Here is an 8853-nt window from a genome sequence, read left to right as displayed (position 1 = left end):
TGGGGGCTGGCCGGGAGCCCTCACTGTCCCCTCCCCTGGCAGGGCGACCTCAGCCTGGGCTGTGCCCCTCGCTGGGCTGATGCTGCGTGGCCTCACGCTCTGGGCGTGGGGGGCCTTTTGCGTGGGTGTGGGGTGCGCGCTGGTAGAGGTCCCTGCACGTTGGAGAGACTGGCAGGGTCAGGGCAGGCCCCTGAGGCTCCCCTCAGTGAAGCTGCCCCTCGGACACCAGGAGGGCGCGGAAGCCGGGCGCAGGGCCTGACCCGGGGGTGCTCAGCGGCATGTCCAGCACCCTGTCCTGCCTGATGCAGCCACAGGGACCCAGCTGAGGGGAGAGGGGTGAGCTCTGCAAAGTGGGAGGGACGAGACGGGTGGGCCGGGTGGGGCTTCGCCTCCCAGGGTCGCGGCTGAACCACGTCCCCTAAATTCATCCAGCGAGGTCCAAACCCCAGGACGCGAATGTGGCCCTGCATGTAAATAAGGTCACGGCTGAGGTAATGAGCTAAGATGAGGTGGTACTGAAATAGGGTGGGACCCAACTCAGTACGGCCAGTGTCCGTATCAACATGGGAGCTGGGCCCAGACGTGCAGGGAGACGCCGCCGGGCGGTGAGGCGGGGACGGGCGATGCTTCTGCAGGCCGGGACACCGGAGGTGACAGCCAGCCATGGATCTGGACAGAGGCCTCAGGAAGAACCAGCCGACGCTGTGACCTCGGACGTCCAGCCCCCAGGACAGGGGGGAATGAGTCTCCAGGATTCGTATCCTGACAGACACCCCAGCCCAGAGGCTCCAGCAGGTCTCGGTCCTCCTGGGGCCCCCTGAGATCAGCACCAGGGGCTCAGAGCGGGTTGGGGGCTCCACGGAGCCCCACGTCCCCTCACCGGGGCTCCCTCCCCACTTCACTCGGGAGGTACCCCACCCCCGCCCCCCGATGAGCAGACAACAGTCCCTGGCAGACACACCTGGGGTGTGGGCCCCAACCCTCGTCTTCTTACAACACCCAGCTCCATCCTCTTTCCATCCTGTGTTTCCTGCATGTCAAGCACGTCACAGGGAAAGTCGCGACCCCTGGCTCCTCCGTGCGGAAGCCGCACGCGCAGGTGACTCAGCGTCTCGCCCGGGAGGGGTGGCGACGGTCGCCCGCACCTCTGGGCCGTCCGTGTGCGCGTTGCCGCGTGTTGCCGGATGAGATAAACGGGCTGGGCCCTGGCGGTCGGCACGTGGTTCCGGTCTGCCGGGTGGAAGTGGATCTTGGCACCTCCCGGCTGGTCCGCTTCGTGGGCCCTGAGAGGTGAGTGAGGAGCGGACGCCGGGCCCCGGGAGCAGGTCCTGGGCCCCCGGGGGTCCTCCTCCTGCAGCCCCCGAGGATCTCATTTATTTGAACGCAGCCGTGTGATACAGTATTTAAATGGTGCAGCGTTCTTCACATTTTATTTATTCCCCTTGGAGGTTATGATAAATAACTCGGATTTCATGAAATATATATCTTAAATGTCTTTACCCACCAGAAAGTCAATTCCCTAGCATGTTAATTAGACTGGAGAGAGGAAATTTGAGGCACAAGGAGTATTTATAACGTGCCTTATCAATCGTTGGCTGCCTCCAAGAAAACAATCACGTCAGACAAATGATAGCATTTTGCTCTTACAACCGTCCCTACGTTTGCTCAAGACTCTCAGTGCCTCTCGTTTGGTGTCCAGTCCGTCAGTTTTCCTGGACAGACCGGTTGCTCTCTTTCCTGCTGAGCGGCTTTGCTGCTTTCAAGGCCGGGAAGCTGAGGGCGGGCCGCCAGGAGGGCCGCTGACATCCGTGTCGCCTCGCGGTCGGGACGAAGCCCAGGTGGCGGTCTCAGCAAGGGCCCGGGGCGGGCGGCGTGGGCTTCGGTGGGAAGGACGGGCCTGTGGTCCGGCAGCTGCAGGAGAACTTGGGGTCTTGGGCGTCCCTCCCGCCTGTCTGGGGGGGGGGGCGAGCGGCCTGTTTCCAGGCTTGTTGGGAGCTTCCCACTGTCCTGATGGGCCCTGTGCACCCCATCTGCACCCTAGTCCTGGGCATCCGTGCTGCTCCCACTAGCCAGCAGCCCTCTCCCTGCCGGGACCCCTCGCCCACCTGCCCGTCACCCTCGGTCTCGGTGGGGACGTGGGCTCCCCCGGACCCCCGCCAGGCAAGCACGTCTCACTCAGGGCAACCCCCCCATCACGCGTGGAGCTCGCTGACCGTCCTCCTCCGCTCAGCACACAGGCGGAGCTGTGCTCTGCTCACCCGATGGGACACGGGTGTGTGCTGGGGACCCCTGCCGGGCCCTTTCTCCCCGTGGACCCCTCCCTGTGCAGCCTGGAGCTCACAGGCTGAGTGGCAGCCCCGTGAGTAGCCAGCCTGGGAAATTCTTCCCTAAACCCACCTCCGGCGACGCCAGACAGCTCCACTCGCGACAGAGCAAATGGAGGCTCCCAGGTTGTAGATGGAGAATGGCATCCCCGAGCCGCCCCACCTCAGAGCGCAGGTGTGGGGAGAGCTGGTAACAGGGCTGGGACCGCACTCCGCAGGGGCCGGGCGGGCAGGCGGGGCGGCGAGCCTGGGGCGGCGGGCGTGTGGGCAGCAGCTCGGCCGGGCCTCCGGGGTCCTGGCCCGGATAGCATTGATTCTGCTCATCTGTCCCCCTGGGGTGTGCGGGCCCCTCCCCGGGCACTCTGGCTGCTCCCTGCCCTGCTCTGCCAGCCGAGGGCGGGTCACCTGCATCGTCACCTGGGCCCACCTGCCGAAGCCCTGCCCCCACCTGGTGTCGCCTGGGCTGCCCACCTGAGGGCTGGCCACCTGAGGGCTGGCTTGCTGCCCCCCACTCTGCCACGTTCCTGCTGGGTTGTTCCAAACTGGGGGTGAAGCAGGGGGTGGATGAGGTCCCCACCGGCCCCGGCCCCCTGCAGAGCGGACGCCCAGATTCTCCTTCTCTGAGGTGGTGCTGCTCATCAGCCGGGGCGCCGACCCGCACCGCAGCCCGGCCCGGAGCGCGGCGCCTCCCGCCGGCGTGGACGTGCGGGCGTGACTGTGATGTTTCCGGATGATTACATGCTAATCACTGAGTGAGTGTGGAGTGATAACACGGTTCTCCGTGCGCTCGGTAATGGAAGCCCAGCACCTCGGGGTCTGGGCGGCCCGTGCCCTGCCTCGCGCAGAGGGGCCCCGGGCGCGGGGGCCGCACGCCCTCACTCCCCTGCTCCGACGGCCCCCGGCTCGGGGTCCCCTTCCTTGGCTGTGCTGAGTCTGTCGGGGCCGAGACGGGAAACCTCCCTCTGAAAGACGTGTGGCCCGTGGCCAGCAGCTCCCAGGCCAGCAGGGCCTTGGCCACTTGCGTTCCCTGCAGGTCGTCTGAGCAGTGGCTCTGGGGCCGGGCCCAGGGGGGGTGCCGGGCTAGGGCGCCAGGCCGGGGCGCCGGGAGGGGGCTTTCTGCCGCTGCTCGGTGCTCGTGGAGAGCTCGCAGCTCTTAGGGTCATCGCGGCAACACGTGCGCGGTGTTGGGCTGATCGCCTGCTTCTTTGCTTCCGTCCGCGCCCTTCTCCCTCAGTCTTCCTGTCCGCTGGAGCTGCCTGCTTCCTGTGTTGTCTGAACTCTCAGACAGTTCTGATACCTTCCTATTTGTTCTAGTCAACTAAACCCTACTTGTGTTCAAGACAGCACCACGAGCCGCGCTTTGAGAGACTCCCCGGCCGCAGACAGTCCGCAGAGCTGGACAGCACGGGCGTAGAGGCACGCCTCCGAGCATCCACGGCGAGCCCTAGACCGAGGCAGACACGTGTTTCTGGGGGCCGCTGAACGGGCGCCCTGAAGGGGACGAGGGGCAGACCCCCCCACTGCCTAAAACCAGAGTCCGGCTGGAGCACCTCCAGGTCCCGGGAGCCTGCGCTGTGGGCGACGGCCCCTCGTCTGGGGCACCTGCTTCTGTGTCTGCACCCCTGGGGCAGCAGAGGCAGGGAGCCCGGACAGACGTCTGTGGGTTCCGTCACCTAGGCCGTGAGCATCTGCGGTGTCGGGGACCCCAGACCTCGAGCGACCCAGACACCCCAGAACCCCGGCCGAGGGGAGAGCAGGGCCGTGAGGAGGAAGGAGCTCCCCGGCCACGCAGGGCGACGCTGCAGCGCACACTCCAGCTTGCACCAGGGAGAGAGGTGCTCAGAGAGAGGCCGGGATGCCAGACGCCAGGGGCGAATCCACTCCCCAAACCCAGCCGTAGTAGAGCTGCCGGGAGGGGAGTTTAAAATAACTGTCTTCTGTCCTTGGTAGAAACGAGCAGGAACCGATTAGGCGTCCTGAAAATAAACCCGCCGTCCTCGAAATAAGCAATCCAGCTGATGAGCTGCTCCTGGACGGTGACCTGGTTGCGGGGCCACGTCGTCCGCTCCGGGGACTCAGCGCAGCCTGTGATGGCTGGCGTGACGGTCGGGTGGCCAGGGCGGGGTGAAGCTGGGGACCACAGCTTAGGAGTCAGGTGACGGGCTGTGGAAGCCGTGCTTGGAGACGGACGCTCTGTTTGCTGGGCAGCCAGACGTTCTGGTCTCCACGGGGTGGGGTGAGGAGGGTCGTGTTCCCCGCTCGCCACCTTCGCTGAGCCAGAGCTGGTGGGTAACACGTGCCAGCGTCAGGTGCACAACCTGAAGACCTGGCTCACGCTCGTGGTGGGAAACGGCCACCACGACGGGGCGAGTTAGCACCTCCGTCATCCCACGTAATTGCGATTTTTGTGTGTGTGGTGAGGACATTCAAGAGACACTTTTAGCAACTTTCAAGGACATAATGCAGGAGGGGGTGGGCACGGCAGGGGATGGAGGCGCCCAGAGACCATGGGGCAGCCCCTGGGGTGCCTGCCCGTGGGACTGGGGCAGCGTCCTCCTCAGCGCGGGGTCACGGCCGTGCTGCCGTGCCCCACAGGGCAGCCCTCACGTAGATGGTTTTAACTAGGAGGTGAGCAGTTAAAGCCCAGGGAAGTTCCCGTCTCTTCTCCTCCTACCGTGTGGCCTGGGGCCTCGAGCAAGCCGAGTCCAGCTGCTGACAGCAGAGGAATCGCAGGCCTGGTCCCTGAGAAGCAGACGGCAGGCCCTTCCCGGGTCGGCGGGTGTCCTGGGGCATCACCGGAGGACACACTCCCAGCATCTGCCGCATGCACGCTGAAGCCCCTGGGTGCCCGCGCCCGGGGGTGAGGGGCTCGGCCCCTCTTTGTCCTGGTGCTGGCGAGTCCTGGCGCAGTTTTCCCTTCTACAGTTCTGGGGTGATCTGAGGGGCCCTACTGAGACTCTGCCTGAGGCTTCTTTTCCACAAATGGTCTCTTTGTCCTTGTGGCCCTGGCTGTGGTCGCGGCCACAGGTGTCCTCAGGCTCTCTGCCCAGGTAGTGACCACCTGGGGCCTTCAGGGGAGCGTGGGGGACGCCCAGGCGGTGGGCGGGGGCAGGAGTGCAGCCCGGACCCCGTTCATGGCCTGGAGAGCCCGGTCCGTCCCCGAAGCGCCAGGCCGCACAGCCTCACGATCCCTGCCCGGACACCCGCCCAATGTCCTCTGTGTCACACTCAGCGATCACTCTGCCGGCTCTGCTGTGGCGGTGAGAGCGGTTTCTACACACGGCGCCCTGGCACTAATTACAGCACAGACTGCGCGGGGATTTGGCGGCCTGCACGGTGGCAATCCAGATTAAGCAATTAACCTTGATGTCACTGTAATTATTAAGATACTTTAACAAAATGGACTAATTTCCCCACAGGATGTTAAACCAAAATCAACTTCCACTCTCTTTAAGATGCCAAAATAGGAAATGTTAATGGAAAATTACGTTCGGGTGTTTAATAAATCTCCCAGGCTGGTGGCTCCCTGTGAATCCCGGGCTGTGGGTGCCTTTGGACGCGTGGGCATCCTAGAACTGGTGGTCAGCGTGCCCGGGACTCGCCGGGCATGGCAGCTTCCCTGGGGCCGAAGGGTGCGTTTCCGGGGCCACGTCCGGATCTGCTGACCCCCAGCTCCCGGCACCCCGTCCAGGCTAGAGTGCGGAGGGGGAGCTGTCCGCGGTCCTGGAGTTCTCGGCCGGAACCTCCATCCTGCAGGCTCTGCTGGGGCGTACGGGCCACGCAGGGGTCCGTCTGTACAGTTGTTATTTTACAAAATATCTTTCACATTTTGTGTGTCCCCCTCACATCTGAAAAAGGCAGGAGGTCAGAACAACCTGCTGGCTTTCCTCGTGTTCCGAAACCAAGAGCACACTTTCTAAAGTCACCTTTTTGACATGATTGCCCCATTAGGCACTGGAGTGCCCTCCCGGCTGCTGCGACAGCCCCATCTGGGCACTGCCTCCCACCTCTCGGAAGCTTCCTACCTGGCAGCCAGCCGCCTCCTTGCTCCCTTTGGCTTCCCTGAGTCGAAGACTTTCTCCTGCTCACTCACTGCAGCCCCGTTTCTCCCTCTGGTCTCAGAACCATTCGTTGGCAGATTCCCAGCAGTCGGCCCACGTCCCTCTTCCTCAACTCATACAGGGGAGATGGGGTGTCCCAGGATACATGGGGTGTCCTGGGAGAAGGGGTGTCCCAGGACACATGGGTGTCCTGGGGGAGATGGGGTGCCCCCAGGGGATCTGCGTGCTCTTCGTGGGTTCTCAGACTCCCAGAGCCCCTCCTCTGAGGCTGGGCTGCACAGCAGATGGACAGGCCCTGGGAGGACTGGGTGAGCCAAGGCAGTCGTCTCCAGGCCGGGCTTTCTGGGTGGACGGTCTGAGTGCACTTGTGAGAGCCGTGGGTCAGGGTGGAAGCCGGGTTCTTGGGGGCTGTGGACCTCCCTCCTCCGCTCTGGAGTCACAGTCCTCCAGACCCAGGCTCGTGGCTCCCCTCGGCGACACTGTCCTGGCACTGGCCTCCCGGAACACGACCCCTGGGTAAATGCAATCCCGGGTAAACTCAGGCAGGTGTGTCCGGTTGTGAGCAACTATTCGTACCTTTATCCACTATTAATTCATCCTTGAAGTTGCTACCAATTAAAAAACTGTGAAATAAAAAGACAGATTTTCATTCATTTTAATAGAAAAATAGAATGCATTTCATTTCACTCCCTGCTCAGCCTCTGCCCCGTGCTCTGTCCAGGCTGCGCTTGTGGGAACCTGGGTTGAACTTGTGCACCAGCACAACCGCAGGGCCACCTGCCCATGACGCAGGGCCCCTCCACGGTAACGGTAACGCAGTCTGCCTTTCAAAGTTCTTTCCTGTTTCTGCCACAGCCCCGCTCTCTTGCTGGAGTCCCCACCTCCTAGAGGAGAGGAGGTTGAGCAGGGGAGGGGCTCAGGGAGTCGCGCTGGCCCTCAGGCTGCTCTGAGGTCTCTTTCATGGGAGCCCCTCCCTTTGTGACAGCGGCTGGAACAAAGCCCTTCAGACCTGTGAGGATGATGCACTCAGCCGCTCAGCTCGTCTGTTGGAAAGGGTTAACAATTTCAAATAATGTGTTTTAAACGGTCATTATCTTTGTAATTACGAGATGAACTGCAAAGATGTTATGGCTAATTATGCACTTAGTGGGAGCCAGCGTCCCAGCCAGCCCTAGGGGAGGGGCAGGGTTGCTTGTGAAATAGTCAGTTCCTCAGGGCTCACCTCAGCTCAGATGGGGCACTTCTGGGGAGGTGGGCGGGTGAGGGGGGCAGAGGGGAGGCGAGGGGGGCAGGTGAGGGGGAGGGGCAGGTGAGGGGGAGGGGCAGGTGAGAGGGCAGCAGGCTGGGCAGAGGCGGACAGTGTGGAGAGGGGAGGAGGGGGCCCCTCCCCCTGGGAAACCCTACCTGGCCACCAGCTCATCACCTGGAAGCTGCCGCCGCTGGGGGTGGGCTGGACCCAGCAGAGTGCCAGCCGTCCTCCAGGATTTAATGCCCTTGGCCCCTTATTTTTGAAGATGTGGTTCTGATGTCGTGACTCCTCCTTACTGGGGTTTCCGAGGCCGGTGGGTTGGCCCCCCAGCCCACTCCCTGCGGAGGTCACAGCGGCCAGACCAGCTCGGCTGTGGCTTTTCCCTCTGAAGCCCCCTGGACCCTCCTCTGCTCCGCTCAGCCCCACCAAAGCCCCTGCAGGGACATAGCTCTTCTTGTTACTTCCACAGGGGAGGGTCACTCTGTCCTGCCCCCAGGACAGGGTGCTGTGTCGCTGGATGTCCAGAGGATGACCTGTGCAGGGAGAGGAGCGCTGGGGCTGGCGGGAGGGGCCACGCGTGTACCGGCTCCTCAGTCTCCCAGCTCCCAGGGCTGCCCTGTGCCTTGGTCAGGGGCTCCTCGAAGCTGTCACTCCATCCTCTGCTCCCTCGTCATGTGTTATCTGATGCTGACCCCCTGCCCCTATACAGAGAACTCCTGGGATGACACTGGGCCCCCTGGTAATCCAGGGTGGGCTCCCATCCCATATCGTTGCCCTAATCCCTGCTGCAAAGCCCCCCTTGCTGTGTCAGGGGACACACCTGTCCATCTGGGCTCAGGAGAGGATGCTGTAGGGGGGCTGGTGTTCCATCTGCTCCAGGCGCTCACCATTAACCTCCAGCTGTGGGGTCTCAACCACACAGAGCAAACCACCATCTCTTCAGGAGAAAACAGGGTTCTGGGTTCCAGTATGTTTCTGGCACATTCAGAATCCCTAAAGGACCAAATACCCCGGGCTTACAGTTGTTCAAGTCATCATGACAAGGAGGAATGACCCTCCCAGACTTCAGACAACACTACAGAGCTACAGTAACCAAGACAGCATGGCGCTGGCACAGAAGCAGACACATGGATCATGGAACAGGACAGACAGCCCAGAAATGAGCCCACAGCCTACGATCAATTAATCTTTGACAAAGGAGGCAAGAACATACAATGGA

General features: G+C 62.7%; 1 long non-coding RNA gene across 3 annotated transcripts; it reads left to right on the top strand.

Annotated features, from left to right (window-relative positions):
• Nucleotides 1–391: 391 nt before the first annotated feature.
• Nucleotides 392–6992, top strand: LOC116667561. Of its 3 annotated transcripts, none has more exons than XR_004324417.1 (3): nucleotides 392–1290; nucleotides 1700–3076; nucleotides 3665–6992. It is a non-coding gene; the product is annotated as an uncharacterized LOC116667561 (long non-coding RNA). The 3 variants fall into 3 exon arrangements; XR_004324418.1 differs by having other exon boundaries at nucleotides 392–2514; nucleotides 2921–3076; XR_004324419.1 differs by having other exon boundaries at nucleotides 392–3076; nucleotides 3665–4159; nucleotides 4275–6992.
• Nucleotides 6993–8853: the final 1861 nt, after the last annotated feature.

The sequence above is a fragment of the Camelus ferus genome, chromosome 12, assembly GCF_009834535.1.
Source record: "Camelus ferus isolate YT-003-E chromosome 12, BCGSAC_Cfer_1.0, whole genome shotgun sequence".
NCBI lineage: Eukaryota > Metazoa > Chordata > Mammalia > Artiodactyla > Camelidae > Camelus > Camelus ferus.
This window is presented reverse-complemented; position numbering and strand designations above follow the sequence as displayed.